At 43.1% G+C, this 19473-nt stretch overlaps 1 protein-coding gene across 3 annotated transcripts in view; it reads left to right on the top strand.

Moving 5' to 3' along the window:
- Window positions 1-19473, top strand: part of MGAT5 (alpha-1,6-mannosylglycoprotein 6-beta-N-acetylglucosaminyltransferase) — a 251467-nt gene that overhangs the window by 22025 nt on the left and 209969 nt on the right. Inside the window, exon 1 of one of the 3 annotated variants that reach the window (XM_033944755.1) lies at window positions 5304-5646. The exons of 1 other annotated variant lie outside the window; for it this stretch is intronic. The gene's annotated coding sequence lies outside the window, so the exon portion shown is untranslated. One more of the 3 variants, XM_033944756.1, reaches the window with a different exon arrangement.

The following is a 19473-nucleotide window of genomic DNA, read 5'->3' as shown; positions in this document are numbered from 1 at the left end:
TGCTCCTGCCCCTTGCAGATCGCCAATAGGAAATGGCTGCCGTGAGTTCCCGTAGTCTCTTGAGACTACGGCGGGAGCTCAAGGAAGCCATTTCCTATTGGCAATCTGCACGGGGCAGAAACGTAGGAAGATCGCTCCTACCCCGAAAGCTCACTAGACCACCAGGTAAGGCCAGGATGCCAGGCCGGGGGGGGGGGGAAGGCAAAATTATGGGGGTGGGGGTTTCCCCCTCCCCCCAAAAAAATCACGAGTGCCGAAACCGCGAATGGGGAGGGAAAAGTGTACATTGTGTGATAATATACAGTATATTGGGAAAACTCCCAAACCATTGGTCTCATGAACAATTGTTTATTGCTTTGGAATGCTTTACCTTTGAATTTGTGCATCAAGGTTTCATACATGAAGTTTAAAGGCAGTCCTGAAAACCTATCTATTTGAACCTTTCGGAGTCAATTGATTTACTCTAATTCTGATTTTCTGTAGGGACAGAATGATCCAAGAATGGGTGCTTCAGCTTTTTCTGACTTTATCTTACCTTCTTTTCTCTAAGTGATTAGATGTTCCTTTCTCTCTCTGATTTTATTGAATTTTTAAAAATTAATTTGTAAACCTGTTCTGCTGTCCTGCAAAAAGAACAGTATATGATGGGGCTCATTTAAGCACTTAGGGATTCTCTAATGTTTGCTATTGTAATGGTTTCAAAAAGGTGAGTCGTTTTTAAAAAAAAAAAATAAACACGCATGCAAATGAGGTTCATGGTGGGTCATTAAATTTGCATGTGCTGATTGCTGGTGATAGCAATTGGCGCATGCGTATAATACACCCACAAATTATTTTTTTTAAAAAAAACCCAAATCGAAGATTGGCAGGAGGGATGTCCAATCCCTCCCATCGCTGTTGTCAAGCAACTCCCCCAACACCCCCTGACAGCTGGAGGGATGCTCCCTCCCTTCCGCCACTGCCATAAATCAATCCACCTGACACACACGCACCACCTCCCTGGCAGCAGAAGAGATGCCCACTCCCTCCTGAAACTGCTGTCATGCCCCCTGATGACCCCCATAACCCTTCTTACCTTGTTCATGAAAGCTGACTGGAGGGATGTCTTCAAAATGGCAGGCCTTCCACTCCTCGGTACATCCAGGGAGAGGCTCTGATTGGCCCAGAAATCTAAGGACCCTCCCATAGGAGAGGCCATAAACAAACTGGGCCAATCAGAGCCTTATGTCTCTCCCCAGTGCATCCCAGGAAGCGCTGTGGAGGGGAAAGCCTGCAATTTTGAATAGGTGGGCCTGCTGGCTGGAGGGAGTAGGCATTCCTCCAGCCGGCCTTCGTGAACAAGGTGGGGGCTGGCATCCCCTTGATCAAGGTCCACCACTGTATCTTGCACATTAACACCTACCTGCGATTCCACATCTCCTGAACGGGACGGCATACAGTAAAGGCATACAGACAGACTTCTCATCCTCTGAGTCTCCCTCGGAGAGGCCCACCAGATCCTGGCCAGCCTCTGACAATGAGGCAGATGCACCATGGGAACTCAAGACCCCTCGCTGGTGCTCTACCAGACTTCCCCTAGGGATCTCAGCCATCCAGATAAGCTCTCCACATCATACTGACAAATTCTGGAGACAATACCATATTAGGCAGCGTGGAGTTTCCATTGGGTGATTTCTGCTCGCATCTCTTGGGTTCTGTGGCCTCCTTGCAATTGCACTTAGGATGGTCTCCATTCCAGGACTCCGCAAGCTATTTATTCCCCACTGATAAGACCCCCTGATCATTCTTCAGCCCTAGAGAGCAAAAGGGAGGCTAAGGCAGCCACACCTGCCCCCCCCCCCATGTGCTGCCCGGCACATGGCGCAAGGGCGCTCTATAGGCACCCATCCAGTGCAAACCTAGCATGAATTAAGGGTAAAGAATCTGAGGACTCCATCCCTGCCAGTTGAGACAAACGGGGTTCTGGATTCAAAACAAAACAAGAAAAACAGGAAATCCAAGATGGCCACCATGGCAGCATTTTGGCACCAAAATTGACCCTGAAATACCTTAACTAAAATAAATAAAATCAGCGGAAAAAAAGAGATTTGAGGTGGGGAAACCTAAGGGAGGGGGCAGAAACCTGAAAAAATGCTTTTAAAGACTCCCCCGCCCCCAAATTTTCCTCATAAGCTGTAACAGCCTTACTCACTGTGCCCTGTGCTGGATGTGTGCTGCAGCTTGCCTCAGCCCCCAAAGTAGCTGAATCTGGGAGAAGAAATCACTGCCTCAAATGGACTGCTCCTCTAACACTGAATCTTCAGGTTGCCAGTTGGACCAGAGTCTGACTGAGCTTCTAACCTCACAGTGGGGAGGCACCATGCAGAGCCACCTATGGATGCCCGACAGCCTGCGCGTAAGCCCTTGCAACCCATAAGTGAGCAATGATAAGAGGGGAACGGACCCTGAGCTCCAGAAAAGTTTCTGCAGGCTGGCCAACATACCACAGAGGGTTTGGCCTGTCAGCTGTAGACTTCAGTCTGTTTCTCCTCCACGCAGGAACAGCTGGATTCTCAATGAGAGAAGCTTTGAGCACTGAAAGCAGTCAAAAAAAATAGAAGAAATATACAGAGCAGATCAAAAAGACTCCTTCCGGCTCAAAAAACTGAAGGGGGAAGCAGATTCCCTGGTGGAGGAGGAGGGATTCAAAAGCTAGAGTGGATTCCTTCTGAATAGCTTGCAAGTATGGAGATATTATCTGTCCGTCCAGAATGACACACCTATTGCACTAGAAATACTGAGTGTAATTTAACTGATGGATTACTATCCTAAGTTGTTACAGTAATTTAACTGATGGATTACTATCCTAAGTGTTACAGTTGGTTCAAAATGTGGCAGCATGGTTGGTTGTGTGGATGTAGCAAGAACTACACTTATAACACCCGTGCTTCAAAGACTGCATTGGTTGAGGTGATGTATAGAGCAGGGCTGTGGAGTTGGTAGATAAATGTTCGACTCCGACGCCTCAGTTTTTGTACTTCTGACTCCGACTCCGGTAAACAAATGACCCCGCGCGTGAAACAAGATCTTCATCCGTGTAAAAAGATGTTGTGCGTATGGTGGGAGAGCTTGGTTGGATGAATTTTTCGAGTCTACACCTGGTGATTTCTACCAACGAGGTATTGAAAACCTTGTTGAACGTTGGAAATAAGTTGTAAACAACAACAAGGGAGAATACATTTATAAATATTGGTGCTCCGAATTGTGCGCTGCATGCCATATAGTGTTCGTTTTGCGGTTACGCGAGGCACTGCATGCATTGGTCTTTATTCTTACAGTAGAGAAGTCATTAATTATAACTTTTTGTGAATTGGGACATTTAAACTTGCGTCTTTATTCTTACAGTAGAGAAGTCATTAATTATAACTTTTTGTGAATTGGGACATTTAAACTTGCTTTTTTTAAATTCCAATCTAAATTTAGATCAGAGTCTGAGTCGGTGCATTGTTTGGTAACTCCGACTCCAGGTACCCGAAATTTCCTCCGACTCCTCGACTCCACAGCACTGGTACAGTCCAATATAAAGTGATTTCTATTGTTCTTCAGGTTCTTTATCACTCAATACCGTTGCATTTTAAGCAATTGTTGGCGATATATTGCCCTGGTAGAAATTTGGGGGAAGCTGTCCTGTCTGTTATCTTTTTATGTATTTTATATGGAAACCATCTAGGTATAGACATTATATAGATTTTAAATATACATGTATACATCAGGCGTTAGCAAAACATGTGTGCAGTACGGTGGATAATTCTTTAAGACCACTTTATGGGGTAATATTCTCCCACAAAGCACACCCAAGGTAAATATTCAACAAAACACTGGCCATATAATGGACATAAGTTCTCTGTATAAAGTCTATGTTCAACTAACATACATTTTTCATAAGTTAGCTAGCTGAAATTTTGTCAGCAGGCTTTTTTTTTTTCTTTTACCATCATATCATTTCAGCAAGCACATCTTACCTCTAAAGTTAAATTATCACAACTAATGTTCAAATATTTTCTATCAAGACTATTTATTTGAAGAAAAACAGAGAAATTTTAACCTGAATGACTTCAGGTTCTAATAATAGTTCACAGGATAATTTTTTGTTACTAAGGAACCCATCAGATTAATCTCAATTCTTTCCCTTAAACTTCTCTCACAGTCTAGCCCTGGAGGTGCTGAGCACCCCCAATATTAAGCAAATTCCTTCATTTTGTCCAAGAAGGAGTAAGTTATTAACTGTAGCATATGCACAAGACTTTAGGGATGCCAAACACATGGCCCTTTTACCACTTTTCATACACTTCAGACTCAATGCAGTAAGTCTAATTCTCCATCCTTCCCCCTTTTTTCCCCGGTAGTTGTATCACCAAAGAAACACACCGAAAGCTGCCTTCTTGTAAAGCCAAAAAAAGCAGCTTTGGAGATTCCATCTTAAAACCACAGTAATTTAAAAGGGACAATATTTCGTGTTCTAACGCAGCCCCAAATTGCCAGTGAGTAACTATATACCCTCTCCGCCCAGCAACCACACCCAAATCCACTTTCAGTAACACAGCATTTCCCCTAGCGATACTCGTGCAACCAGGGGACGTCTGCCAAACTCCTGTTCCTCACCAACGCCACCTCATCGCTCCCCTTCAGCCAGAGCCCTCTCTCTCTACCCCCCCCCCTCCGAGCTGAAGCATGAAACCATCTCTTTAACGCACAACCCCTAATGGGTTCCAAGTCCTCCTCACTTCCAACCCAGCTCAATGTTGCATCGCAAGGTCGAAGTGCCCTCAATGCGCTCATCCCCCCCCCCCACGGCACCCTCTTATTTTACTTATATATCCTAAGCGGTTTACAAGGGAAAGTAATCAGGCATTTCCCTATCAGTCCCAGCGGGCTCACAGACCTCCTACAACACCACGACCTCTTTCACCTGGCAGACCTTAGATTACCTGTTCTCTCTCGACCTCACACTGAATTACTATACTAAGGCCTGACTGCACCAATGCCTATTCCCTGAGCCCCCTTCCCCCCCGTATAAAAACCAAGGCAAAAAATTTATTTCTACACTTGCTGACACACAGTTCCCCTTCCAAACAAACCCACAGCACGAGACTTCCCCAAAGCCGACCTTCTTCCTCTCAAGACAGCGAGACCCACCGTACTCCCAGGCCCCTCCCCCTCTCTTCAATTCGAAGCCCCCGAAGTCCCTCCCCCTCATCGCTCTCATTGGTCTGTTCCGGCGCCCGAGACAGGGCACTGGCGGAGCCCCGCCTCGCCGTGGCCGGGGGCGCGCGCAGTTCCACTCTTCCTCCTCGCGACCGAGCGCGTTTCGCGCACGCGCAGGGGCTGCGAGCGGTGGAATCGCAGTCGGTTAAATGGTGCAGCGGAGGGGTTGGTCCAGCGAGCGAGCAGGCGTTACCGCTTCGCGGTGGCTCGGACCCGTCTGGGCGTGAAGATTTGTCGCCGCTGTTGTTGGGATTTTTATTTTTTTTATTTTGTTAACGTCAATAGGTCCCTTTGGTATTGATAGGTGGAAAGAGCTGAAGGGCTCGGGAACGTTTCTGTGGCTTTTGCCATGAAAGGGGATCACCGACCTTGGGCTTCTTTGCCGCCAGGGAGAGCTATAAGGTAAGAGTGTGCGCGCGAGAGAAGGGCAGCTGCTCAGAAACCAGGGGGGGGGGGTGTCCTGGGCCGGAGAACCCTGCCACTGCCTTGGACGGTCCGTGCTGTCTTCAGTGCCCAAAGCATGCCGTTCTCAGGTACGTTTTGGATATTTTCAGTACTTTCAATTGCTGTGGTTTTATGGTACGATGAAGACCTTCGGGGTAATTTTTTTTTTTCCTTTAAAAAAAATTTTTTTTTTATTTTTTTAACATATGACGTTTATATATTTTCTCAAATGGAAAATCCATGCGTGTGTAGAGAGGGCAATAGCGTCTAGATCAAAGAATCAGTGAAGGTGCGACGATTTCTCATTCGTTTTGCCAGCAGGTGGGCCCCCAGGTACTGTAAGCTCTTACCCCTGCTACCTTTCATTTTCGCTGATCTAGGAGGGTCTTTTCTATTTTTGTTGTCTAGGGGGGGGGGGGCGTTCAAAAGTCTCAAGCAGTCTGCCCCTTCCCACACAACAGTTACGGTAGATTTTTTTTTAATTTATTTATCGTTTCTTTATCTGTGCAGAGCAAGGGGATAATCCTGCCCGATTGAGTCTCGTCCCCTTTCAGGTGATAGGTAGTATTTCTGAAAAATGGGGTAATCCACAAGCTTTTTCCTTGCTGTGGTTACCTTGCCTTTAATGTAATAGTTATTTCTGACGTTTCAGGAAAGTAACTGCTGTGCTTCACTGGGTTTAAAAAAAAAATAATAATAATAATAATTCTTTCCAACTAATGGAATGTTGGAAAAATAATTCAATGTAAAGGGTTGAGACAAAGAAGCTTCAAATGCTTAAGGGAATAGGACCACATTTTGTGGTGGGAGTGGGAGCGAATCGGGGGGGGGGGGGGGGGGCAAAAAGGCACATGATCTGTATATATGGACCAGGCCGAGTAGAGATTCCAGATAAATCAAATTGCCCAAAAATGACCCAGTTGTATTTGAGGGAGAGGGACTTACAGTAGCTACACCATAAAATATTGTTAAATCTATGGAAACATGGTCCACGGAATCCCCTACCCTTAATAGGTGCTAGAGCACCCACAATATTGAGCAAATGCTTTCACTTTTTCCTAGAAGGGATAACTTGAGATGGGTTTAGCAACCCCGATGATTCTGAAAATTTGGCTCCTAGGGCCTCTCCGCTGGGCGTGTTGTAGGTTTGTGTGCATGTGTCACGGTCAGCGGTGGGTGTAGACCAGGGATCTCAAAGTCCCTCCTTGAGGGCCGCAATCCAGTCGGGTTTTCAGGATTTCCCCAATGCATGCACATAGATTTCATGCATATTCATTGGGGAAATCCTGAAAACCCAACTGGATTGCGGCCCTCAAGGAGGGACTTTGAGACCCCTAGTGTAGACCATGGATCACCACTTTACTAATGCAACAGTGTTGTCGTGTTTATCCACCACTAGGCGCCCTACATATTTTAGTCAATAGCAAACTGCTTAGTTGATTTATTGGGTGTCACTGTGTTAAGCTATGATAGAATCTAGATTAAAGATCGAAAATGAAATGCATATCAGAATTATTAAGAGCCAGTCTAGCAGGAATAGGGCTCAGGTTGATGTGGCCTTAGGGCCCACTGTGCTGCCTTTAGCTCTAGGTAGGCTTGGGATGGAACTTCTGTAAACAGGGGGGTGGGGTGAGGGGGTAATAGGGGAAGCATGCACAGCTCTTAATGTATTAATTTCAAAACCGTGTGTGTGTCCCTCTGTGGCAGGGGAGGGTCAGTTTGAAGGAAGCAATTTACCAACAGCAATGCCTCAGATTCAGTGCTGTGCTGCAGTTGCTAAAACTCCTTGTCCCTTATGCTTTGGGGCATTTATGTTTTGGGCTTAATTTCTCCAGAGCCCCAAGTTCAATCTGGCCTATTTTAAAACTTGAAACAGCAGCTGACTACCACATGAAGATCAGAGTCGTAGTAAGGGAGCTCAGAATGGTTTACATGAATTTATTCAGGGACTCGAGCATTTTTCCCTATTGCACAAAAATAATGAAAATACTAAGCCCAACACAGCCTTTGTAGGCAAAATGCACCTATACCAGGGATAATGACTGTCAATCAGATAAAATAAATCAAAACTTAAAAAAAGAGAAACATAAGAACATAAGAAATTGCCTCCGCTGAGGCAGACCAGAGGTCCATCTCGCCCAGCGGTCCGCTCCCGCGGCGGCCCATCAGGCCCATTGCCTGAGCAGTGGTCTCAGACTATCCCTTAACCTACCTCTACTCCTATCTGTACCCCTCAATTCCTTTATCCTCCAGGAACCTATCCAAACCTTCTTTGAAGCCTTGTAACGTGCTCCGGCCTATCACAGCCTCCGGAAGCGCATTCCATGTATCCACCACTCTCTGGGTGAAAAAGAACTTTCTGGCATTTGTTCTAAACCTGTCCCCTTTTAATTTCTCCGAGTGCCCCCTTGTACTTGTGGTTCCCCATAATCTGAAAAATCTGTCCCTGTCTACCTTTTCTATACCCTTCAGGATCTTGTAGGTTTCTATCATGTCTCCTCTAAGTCTCCGCTTTTCCAGGGAGAACAGCCCCAGCTTTTTCAGTCTGTCAGTATATGGGAGGTTTTCCATATCCTTTATCAGTTTAGTTGCTCTTCTCTGGACTCCCTCAAGTACCGCCATGTCCTTCTTGAGGTACGGCGACCAGGACTGGACACAGTATTCCAGATGCGGGCGCACCATTGCACGATACAGTGGCAGAATGACCTCCTTCGTCCTGGTCGTGATACCCTTCTTAATGATACCCAACATTTTGTTTGCTTTTCTCGAGGCTGTGGCGCACTGCGCCGACACCTTCAAGGTTGTGTCTACCATCACTCCCAAAATGTGTTTTGATAAAATTTAATGTATGGACGGCATTAAATACAAGAGCCAATTCACCTCCAGGCAGACTGTCTTAGCAATTGGCTCTAATCCTGAATCACTTTCTGTTTTTATTGACAAGTTCTTTAGACCTTTTTTTCTACTAATTCCTTCATCCACAAGCTACCCCCTTACATGTTATTAAGAAGATCTTAGTGAATATAACATTACGTAGTGAAGTGCTACTGGTTGCAATGGATATTAAATTCCCTAACATCCCCCAGTTAGAAGCTATTCCAATTATCAGGACAGCATTACAACACCAAGACAAGGTTATCAGAATTCCCACTAAATTTTTGGTTGAACTAGGAAGCATTTCTTTGCAGGAGAATTTTTTTGTTTTGCTTTGAAGGCACCTTCTATAAGGAGATTGGAGCTTCTGTTGCCCCTTCAGTGTCAACCTTTCCCCCTCTTTTACTAAGGCGCGCACGAAACGCTAACGTGTCCATAGAATATAATGGACGCGTTAAAATCAACTAGCGCGCCTTAGTAAAAGGACCCCTATATTTGGTGATTTTTGGAAAATAAATTCTTATAATTGCTTGCAGAATTCTATAGCTTTGGTGATGTTGCTATATAGGCAAGATTTTACCACATGGCATGGAAGTGAGAATGAACTCCTCTCCTTCCACGAATGGAAACCTTAATGATCAGTATTTTCAGTGGAGAAGGGTAGATAGTGGAGTTCCTTAAAGTTCTTTGATGGTACCTCTGCTTTTTAACATATTTATAAATGATCTAGAGATTGGAATAACTAGTGAAGTTATACAATTTGCTGATGACACAAACCTGTTCAAAGTTATTAAATCATGAGACGTTTGTGAAAAATTGCAAGAGAACCAAACGAGTCTGGGAGATTTGGCATCCAAATGGCAGATGACATTTAAATGTGAGCAAGTGCAAGGTAGGAAAGAGGAACCTGAACTATACTGTATAGCTGCATGATACAAGGTTTCACAACCCAGAAAAAAGATCTAGGTGGTATTGATATGTCAAAACTTTCTGCTCAAGTGTGCAGTGGCAAGTAAGAAAGCAAATAGAATGTTGGGAATTATTAGAAAAGGAATGGCTGGCATTGGACTGAAATTATTTTTCAAGTATCAGAAATTTTTGTTTTTAAATCAGAAAATTTGCATGTATCCCCATGTGGCTAGCGTTACCCAAAAGAAAAGACGAGGATTTTTGTTGTTGCGTCCTTAAGTACTACAGTTGGGTGCAAAGTTTTTCCTACGATATCCCTGTAAATGTTTAATTATATTTCAGGGAGTAAGATCTGTGTTTTTTTTGAACCCTCGCAATTGTCTAAATTTGTTTCTGGGAAAGCAGTGGTATCCTCAAGTACTCCCTCTAGTGTTCAACCGACTACTTCGAATTAATAATGAAGGATCCATGAAAGGCATCCCCCGTGTTTTTTTTTTTTCCTTTAATAATAATGATATGAAAATTAATCCGTTTTATTTTAGCACTCCCCCAATTTGTGGGCAATTTAGCAAGGTGTATAGTTGAGATGTATTGCCTGTTTATTTTCTTTTTTTTGCCTTGAAAATATCTTGTACCTTGCTGTTTTCTGAATGAATTGTAAAATGTAAACTTCAATAAAAATAAAGTATAAAAAAAGCACTAAAAGAGTGCAGAGGATGGGAAAGGGGGGGGGAACCAAGGAAATGGGTGTTGTGGATGGGGTCACATGTCCTCTGTCTTTTTGTCTTCACAAATATGGTAATCCTAAGAAGGGTGATTGAAAACCATGCAAGCAGCCATTCCCAACACTATTAATGCAGAATGAGGGGGGCCACCTTTACCCCATCCCCCCACTCCTTATCACTAATAGTGTAGCTTCTTTCACTAAGCAAGTAAATGCTTCCTCCCTCTCGGTTGCAGTATCTGCTGTCCTTGAAATGGACAAGATTTTCTTCCTGGTGTACTTTGCATTCTCTGGAACCCATCACTTGTCCAGTACCATCCATACTGGACTACCTTCTCCGCTTCTCTAACTTTCGTCTGAAAACCAATTTGATTCTCATACATTTTGGTGCTATCAGTGTGTTTTCACTCTTCCTTGGACAAAAATCTCTCTGTTCATCCCTTTGTAGCCCGTTTCATGAAAGTCCTATTCCATGTGAAACCACCTATGAAGCCTCCATTTGTTGGCTTAGGATCCAAACATTGTACATGAAGTCTTCCTTTGAGCCACTTATATCTTACCCTCTCCAACTTCTCACTTGGAACGTTGTTTTCTTCATTGCCTTTTGAATGTGTAACCATAAAAAGGCAGTATACAAGTCCCATTCCCCTTTCCCTCTGCACACTGTGTGAATGAACTTCAAGCTCTGGTATCGGATCCTCCCTACACAAGATTGCTCCTTTTTTTTTTTTTTTTTTTTTGGGGGGGGGGGGGGGTGGCGAAGAACTGATGTGGCCATATTTAGTTGAAAACAACCATAGAGCGCATATACAGACCCTACTTGTCGGACAGCTTGGCAGCGATCTCTATTGCCTCTTCAAGCATGAAGTGTATGATTTTTTTTTGGCTTAGAAAGCACTCGCAGTTTCTATAAACCAGTGCTGATAACTTTAACAGCAGTAGGAGACTGAGGGACTATAATAACCTCTTCATGGGAGCAGCTTTGTCTTTGGCTTCTGCTCCCTAGCCTTAGTACCACTAAAAGTGGGGAGAGCTTGTGACTAACACACTTATTGCACAGGGGAAGGAAGTAAATAGGGACAGAACATATCAGTTGCTGCATTTGGAATGGGAACCAGGCCAGCACAGTGCCTTCAGAGGAGGAAATAAGGAAAGGAGCAGTGGAAACCATCCATTCAGGAGAAACATTAGGACGGAGAATGCATCAGAACTGGTGCCTGCAGACTCTTAAGGCCCCGATTCCATATATGTTGCCTAAAAAATTGGCGCTGACTAGTGCGGTGCTAAGGTGTGCTGTATAGAATCATGCTTAGTGCCGCCTAAGTAGCCTTGTATTTGCCAGGATTTTCTTACCCTAAATGCCTGCACCTATGTTGGACACACATCGGCCCATATTCCATAATTGTGCGCATAACTAAAAAAAAAGCTCACGATTTGCCCCTAACCATGCTCATTTTTAGATAGTTTCCTTGTCCAAAGCACCTAACTTTTGGTAAGCACAATTCTGTAACTTGTGCACCTAACATTCAATTAATTTCAGTTATGAGTTAAGTGCCTATTAAGTTAGATGCCTATATTTGCTAAGGTCAATGATGTTGTATATTACCCTATTTTATTATTTACAAACCGCTTAGAAGACTGATAGGCGGTATACAAATTTTTATTAAACTTGAAACTTAAATTTGAAACTTGTCACTTAATCCCTAATCCCCTTTCTTCCTCTTCTCGCCCCTCCCACCAACGATCTGAACTATCACTTTACTCCTTCTTATCGCTCTCTTCCAACCGAACTCCAATGACTTGTACAACCCCATCATGCAATCCTCAATGACCTCGTTGTTTGTAATCTTATCAATTGTAGCTCTTTTAAATTTTGTTTAATTGATGTTAACCGCCTAGAACTCCCTGGGTATGGCGGTATACATAAATAAAGTTATTATTAATTATATTGAATTTTGGGGTAAGAGTCCAGCAACCTCCTTCAAATTGACCTTCTCTGGACACAGGATTGAGAAAGAGGGAAAATTAAAACTGTAAAGGAGCTAAAAAGATCCTTTTTCAAGGCAGACAATTTAAAAATACTGTAGTAGTAGTAGTAGTAGTAGTAGCAGCAGCTTGGGTAAAGAAACTTGTCAAGTGTGGAGAATTGTATTTTAGCCCTTTTTGCCATCCAGTTAAGTAAACCCCTTTGGTTGTAATTGACCTGGAACAATTTACTGGATGGAAGAAGTGTGCTGAATGAGTGGATTTACCGTGTCTGGTCTTCAAGCTTGTTGGCCCCAGTTGTGGCTCCATAAACCAATCCTTAAAACTGCTTTTAAAATGGCTACAAGACTACAATCTGCATTTCATATGTTGCCTTCCAGTTCTAACATGCCTTATTAAATAGATGCTTCAGTAGCTCAACATATAAACCTGCCTGGCTTTATTCTGCATACATTGGAATTAATGTGAATTTGTGTTTTTTTGGTCTGATATGTTGGACCTGATTTATGAAAAAATATTTTTCACATAGGTATTGAATGAAACAACTTCTCATGAACAGTTCCTGCTGTGTTTCTTACATTGTTAATGTTAGAATTGAGTTTCATACTGTGCTGCAGCAAAGTGGGTACCACGGCAGGTTCCTAGACTATTTTGTGCAACTGAAGCTTGGTTACATCTGCATCTGAACAAAAATATTACTTGGGTTAATCTAATGGCGCAGTTTTCTTGATATCTGTTATAAATATGAGGTAGGTAGAATTGATTGTCTATTGGAGAACAACACTGAAAATGTCACAATGGACTAAGTCCTCTATACTCCAAAGACAATCATTTAACCAGGACTTATATAAATAATTGTTCTCAAAATCTCTTAATATATATATATATATATATATATATATACTCATGAGCTCTCAGAAACCTGCTCTGTTCAATTCACAGTTGTTTTGAAACAGTATGTGCAGGATTATGGTATCTTTCATCGAGCTCCGAGATACGTTCAACACTGTTTAAAGTGCTTTATGCTTTGTGCAAAAAAATTGCACAACGGGTCCCGTAGGGCGTTAAGCCATAGAAACTACTGATATCCAACAGAAGCACCGGCAACGATTAATAAGATAAGTGCTGGGCTTCTAGTTTTAAGGTTATAATATTAGCACTTTATATTAATTTTTTACACAAAGCATAAAGCACTTTAAATAGTGTTGAACGTATCTCGGAGCTCGATGAAAGATACCATTCAAAACAACTGAAGTGAACAGAGCAGGTTTCTGAGAGCTCAAGAGTATATATTAAGAGATTTTGAGAACAATTATTCATATAAGTCCTGGTTATATGATTGTCTATTAGAGAAGCCAACACTTAAAGTATTTATTTGCTTTGTGTAGGTATAAATTAAACATCTTTAGGCTAACAGTGCATATGTCTTAATTTATATTCCAAATCTAAACAGCGCAGGTTACAATGTCTCCTAATTCCTGCCCAGTATAAGGTTTATTTATTTTAAATGCTAAAATGTTCTGTCTTTCCTTCCAATTCTGGCATTCTTTTCATAGCCTCTGGGGATGGAGAGTGTCAACTGCCATTCCAACAGTAGCACTAAGTGGCCAGACGGGTTCCAGGTTAGCTATTTTCCAAGAATGTCATTGGCTCCTGATCAGTGACCATTTCTGGACTGTTGGGAGGGTGATTTTATAAAGTGTGTGTGCGTGTGTGTGTGAGTGGTAACAAATATGTAGCACCTATATCCATCTCTAGTTCTGATTGAGCTGGAAATATAAGGGAGTCGGAGGGAATTGGCAGGCTGGAAAAAAACCCCTCCAAAATGTAGGGCCTCTTTTACTAAGCAGCGGTAGCAATTCACCCATGGCAAAAGGACTGAAGCCCATTCAGTTCCTTTGGGCTTTGCTGCGTTTTTCACAGGAGAATCACTACCGTGGCTCTGTAAAAGGGGTCCACGGTACTATAGATTAATGCAAATTGCCATTTGCCTGTGTCTGACCTGTCCAAATCAGTGTTGTACTAAAAGGAGCTCTTGCCATTAGCAGGAAAAACTGATGTCTGGATTTCTTGAAATCTTATCAAAGAAGAATGAAATAACATTAGCAATGTAGGTACATGGACTGTGATATAATATAACGTGTACCATTTTCTAGCACAGGTGCTGTGCTTCAAAAGTAAGGTATGTGTATACAGTCGACACCTGAAATTCGCAGGGGTTGTGTTCCTAGAGCACCCGCAAACTTTGAAAACCCGCGAATATTGGATGTGGTTAAAAAAAAAAAAAAAAATGCCTATAAATGATATTAACACCAAGTGTATAACCCTGTTTTCTAAAACTGGAATTTAGACATGTATGCAATATCCACATCTCTAAAATCCACTCTCCAAAATTGAAAGGGGATAGATTCCATACGAACGTAATGAAGTTCTTCACCCAGAGAGTGGTAGAAAACTGGAACGCTCTTCCGGAGTCTGTCATAGGGGAAAACACCCTCCAGGAATTCAAGACAAAGTTAGACAAGTTCCTGCTGAACCAGAACGTCCGCAGGTAAAGCTAGTCTCAGTTAGGGCGCTGGCCTTTGACCAGAGGGCCGCTGTGTGAGCGGACTGCTGGGCACGATGGACCACGGATCTGACCCAGCAGTGGCAATTCTTATGTTATCTAAATGCTGCTTTATGTTGTAGCCACCACTGTAGCCCAGACCAGGGCTCTACAGCACTCCTAGTGGTTACCTCAAAATAGCACAACAGCGTGTGACCCGAAATGGAGTCATCCTGCAGGACTGGACTTTAGACAGGAACCACAAATCAAAGCTACAACAATTGTAGTTCATAGAAAAATAATTCAATTTTATTCCTTTCTTCACAAAGGTAAGTAGTTCATCATACAATTGCAAAATGTCAGAATTCCCAAATAGCAGCAAAACAAAAATGCCAAAAGAAGCAAGAAAATAAACAGCACAAAATAAAGTCCAAACTTGCTCTCAGTATTAATTTAGTCCCAGCTGCACCTGAGGATTCAGCTCTCCTCAGGGCTAGCACTGCCTGCTCCAAAATAGGTAGTTTCAATAAACAAAAATAAAGTTCATGGCACTTGTTCAGCAAACCACAGTGCCCAAAGTTCCCATAAAGCCTCTGGCAGAATCAGTCCACTGCCAGGAAAGGAGAGTGTCACAGGTTTTGCAAAGTAAAGGCCTCAAGACAGGCTTTCAAAATTCCCTCCCTGGGTGGTAGCAAAACCTCTCCCCACAATTCACACTCCTAGCTTTGCAAACAAACAAAAAGTAGTCCAAACAGTCAAGTAAAAAAACCAAACTCACTGTTTGCAGCTTGAGGCCCAGTCCACCTGCATGGCCTCAGGAAAGTCAGGAGCACATTCAGCAAAAGTTTCTTCACAATCCATGGGTTGTTCTTCCTCTGGAATGGGCAGCTCCTCAGCTTGTCCAGCCTCTAACAGCTCCATGGGAATGGGTTTGTTGCTCCTGCTTGGCCCAGGGGACTCCCTAGGGAGAAAAGGTTTAAACCTTCTCCCTAGCTGACCTCCCTGTCTGTTTTCCACTGCTGGTTTAAGTACTCTGGGGCAACGCCCTACTCTAGGTGAGTCAGCAGTGTTCCAGGGGCCTCTTGGGCTCCCCCGGTGGTGACTTGGGGATAGATCACCTAATTCTTCTTCAGATAATTCAGGCTCCCTCTGGTGGTCAAAGGAGATATTGTCAGTATCAGGAACCACATGTACCTTCCTGATTCCTCTCCGGGATTTCTTTTGGGTCTGACCTAGGGATCTAACTGGGATCTTGACAGGGAGAATACCTGGCTGGTCACAATGTATGTCTATATCACAAAGCGTATCGAAAAAAATCACCTATGTGCATACAGTGTACCCCCACAAATTCACGGTTCTGAGTTTGCGGATTTTTCCTTAGAACCTTATATTAATTTTTCATTTTTCATTGAAACACCTACAATTTAGAAGAAGCCAATCGGGAGGTCTAAAACTAGCCATCGTAACAAGTTTACTGTGTTTCGCTGCATGTTCTTGTGTTTTGTTTTGCACCTTCTAAGGCTTCTGGCAATGATTTGTGCATATGGCAAGGGGGCATGGTCTAGGTGTGTTTTGGGGAGATCTAGGGTGGGACTAAAAGGTATTCCATCTATCAATCCAGAGGCATTGCATGTTTTTGATCTTGATGGACAATGTCATGATTTATAGCTGTTTCTGGGCATCTGAAGTTGATTGTTTTGTTCAGTGCTTTACTAGAGGGATTAAGGCAGGTAAACCCCTTCCCACCACACACACACTTCTGAAATAAATAATGGCAAATTGAATTATATTGGGCTCAGTGACAGCTTGGAGACACATAGATGTGTAGGTTTTTAAAACGGCATACACATGTATGTTCTGAAATACCGATAAGACAAAAATAGAACCCTAAATGGAGGAGGTACACAAAAAAGCTAACAAATAAAGAACCTCCCTCACCCTAAGAAATCTACAAAGATTAGGGGAAAGAGATGAAGTCCAACTCCAAACTAAATAAGAAATAAAAAGAGTAATTCTGTAATTTAAGAGTATTAAACGGACAAGCCCTCAGTCACACAGCAACCTCTGGAATCTCCAGGGAAAAGCTGTCCCGGGTTTACACCCAGAAAGGTGTTAACTGCGAAACATCCCTGGGCTTGCTCCGGATAATATTTCTAGTGCCTAAATAGTGCAAATGTGCAATGTGTGAAAAAACTCAAATGAAAAAAACACACATTATCAAAATAAAGAAGGAATTCATCTCTTACCCCTAAGCTGGGGGCCAAACTGGAAAGTTAGTGTCCAAATCCAACCAAACTCAAAAATACACAGCCTGAAAGAACTTAGCTTCTCCGTGTGTAGTGGAGGTGGTGATCCACAAGCAGTAAATAAAGTAAACGTCCAACGGACTCCGTTTCGGGGGTGAACACCCCCTTCCTCAGGAACCGCACTGCTCAATAACTCTCAAGTTCGTAAGTAAAGCAGGAAAGAAATGGCACTGGTCTGGAGAGGACGCCCTCTTTTTAACTCGCAAAAACAGAAACAGGTGAAATGAAATAGTCAGGTGATCAAGCACCTGACCAGGAAAACTTGCAAAGAGACTTGAAACAAATCCATTAAAGAAACATTCACTTTCAGTAAGTGTGTTGCCACTCTATATAGTCATTCAGACCCTTGGGGGTTAAAGATTGGAGCTCAAATATCCAGAATTGTTCTCTGTGTTGAAGTCGAGTCAGTCTGTCTCCCTGGAAATCCTCAAAAACTTGTTCCATAACAAACCACCTGAGATCTTGAAAGGAGTGGTTGGCTAGTATGCAATGGGGAACCATGGGAGCAGTCATAGAACCCGTTACGGGGGTTAAAGAAAGGTTACAGGTTCTATGACTGCTCCCATGGTTCCCCATTGCATACTAGCCAACCACTCCTTTCAAGATCTCAGGTGGTTTGTTATGGAACAAGTTTTTGAGGATTTCCAGGGAGACAGACTGACTCGACTTCAACACAGAGAACAATTCTGGATATTTGAGCTCCAATCTTTAACCCCCAAGGGTCTGAATGACTATATAGAGTGGCAACACACTTACTGAAAGTGAATGTTTCTTTAATGGATTTGTTTCAAGTCTCTTTGCAAGTTTTCCTGGTCAGGTGCTTGATCACCTGACTATTTCATTTCACCTGTTTCTGTTTTTGCAAGTTAAAAAGAGGGCGTCCTCTCCAGACCAGTGCCATTTCTTTCCTGCTTTACTTACGAACTTGAGAGTTATTGAGCAGTGCGGTTCCTAAGGAAGGGGGTGTTCACCCCCAAAACGGAGTCCGTTGGACGTTTACTTTATTTACTGCTTGTGGATCACCACCTCCACTACACACGGAGAAGCTAAGTTCTTTCAGGCTGTGTATTTTTGAGTTTGGTTGGATTTGGACACTAACTTTCCAGTTTGGCCCCCAGCTTAGGGGTAAGAGATGAATTCCTTCTTTATTTTGATAATGTGTGTTTTTTTCATTTGAGTTTTTTCACACATTGCACATTTGCACTATTTAGGCACTAGAAATATTATCCGGAGCAAGCCCGGGGATGTTTCGCAGTTAACACCTTTCTGGGTGTAAACCCGCGACAGCTTTTCCCTGGAGATTCCAGAGGTTGCTGTGTGACTGAGGGCTTGTCCGTTTAATACTCTTAAATTACAGAATTACTCTTTTTATTTCTTATTTAGTTTGGAGTTGGACTTCATCTCTTTCCCCTAATCTTTGTAGATTTCTTGGGGTGAGGGAGGTTCTTTATTTGTTAGCTGTTCTGAAATACCAGCATACATGTATAAGTTGCTGTTTTGGCTGCATTGATGTTTTAGTTATTGTAAAATGCAAATCGCTGGCACATATACTGTACATCAATTCATGCAAAGAGCTCTAAGTTGGCAGATCCTCTTCTAAAATATTTTAGCAAATGTTGACACATCCTGACCTAGATGTCTCAATTCCCAGTTGTATATTCTATCTAAAATATAGCTTTCTTATCCTGCTAGACTTGTTCAGACTGAGTTATTTCCTCCTATCAGCAGATGGAGGCAGATACTTGAGGATTCCAGTGACACTTGATATAATAGGTGGTACTGCCAGGAATATATCGTTATTTCTCTACTTCTAGCAGATGGTTGACCAGTGCACTAGGCCTGAATAGGCCTGCAGGCTATGAATTTTGAACCTTTGCTCTTGCTCTTAAGCTTCGACTAGGCATTGCTCCCAGGGAATGGTTGTGCAGTGGTATCATTCTCTAGAACTCCCAAGCTCTAGCCAAAGAGCTTTGCTTTTGAGTGCAGTTGGTAGTTACCCACCCACAGCCCAAAAGGGTTGGACCAGTGGGAGAGGCTTAGGTAGGTCATAAGTTTTCCCAGAAGTTAGACACCAAGTTATATATCCACACCTAACTTTGGGCACTGGTCTTAAACCTGTTTCTATCAGGTTTAAGTCTGGTGCCCAAAATAGAGAGTGACACAGGGACAAATTTTTCCCATCCTCACCAGCTCCCGACTCAACCTCCTCCACCTCCTCTGTTCAGATATCATTTCACGGATCTAGGTAGAGGTTCAGGGGCCCCAGAAGAGGTCAGCAGGTTCCCGCCCATGAGCTGCTCCTAAGAAGTCCCAGTGACGCTAGGCCAGAGCCTGAGCTACCCTGAATAGGAGGGAGACCCTCGGATTTCAGGAAGACCTGGGTGAAGATTTGTTTGAACAAATGGGTGCTGGACATTATTTGCGAGGGCTACAGTTTCACT

The sequence above is a fragment of the Geotrypetes seraphini genome, chromosome 5, assembly GCF_902459505.1.
Source record: "Geotrypetes seraphini chromosome 5, aGeoSer1.1, whole genome shotgun sequence".
NCBI lineage: Eukaryota > Metazoa > Chordata > Amphibia > Gymnophiona > Dermophiidae > Geotrypetes > Geotrypetes seraphini.
The sequence above is the reverse complement of the archived record's forward strand: the minus strand, read 5'-3'. Positions and strand labels throughout refer to the sequence as shown.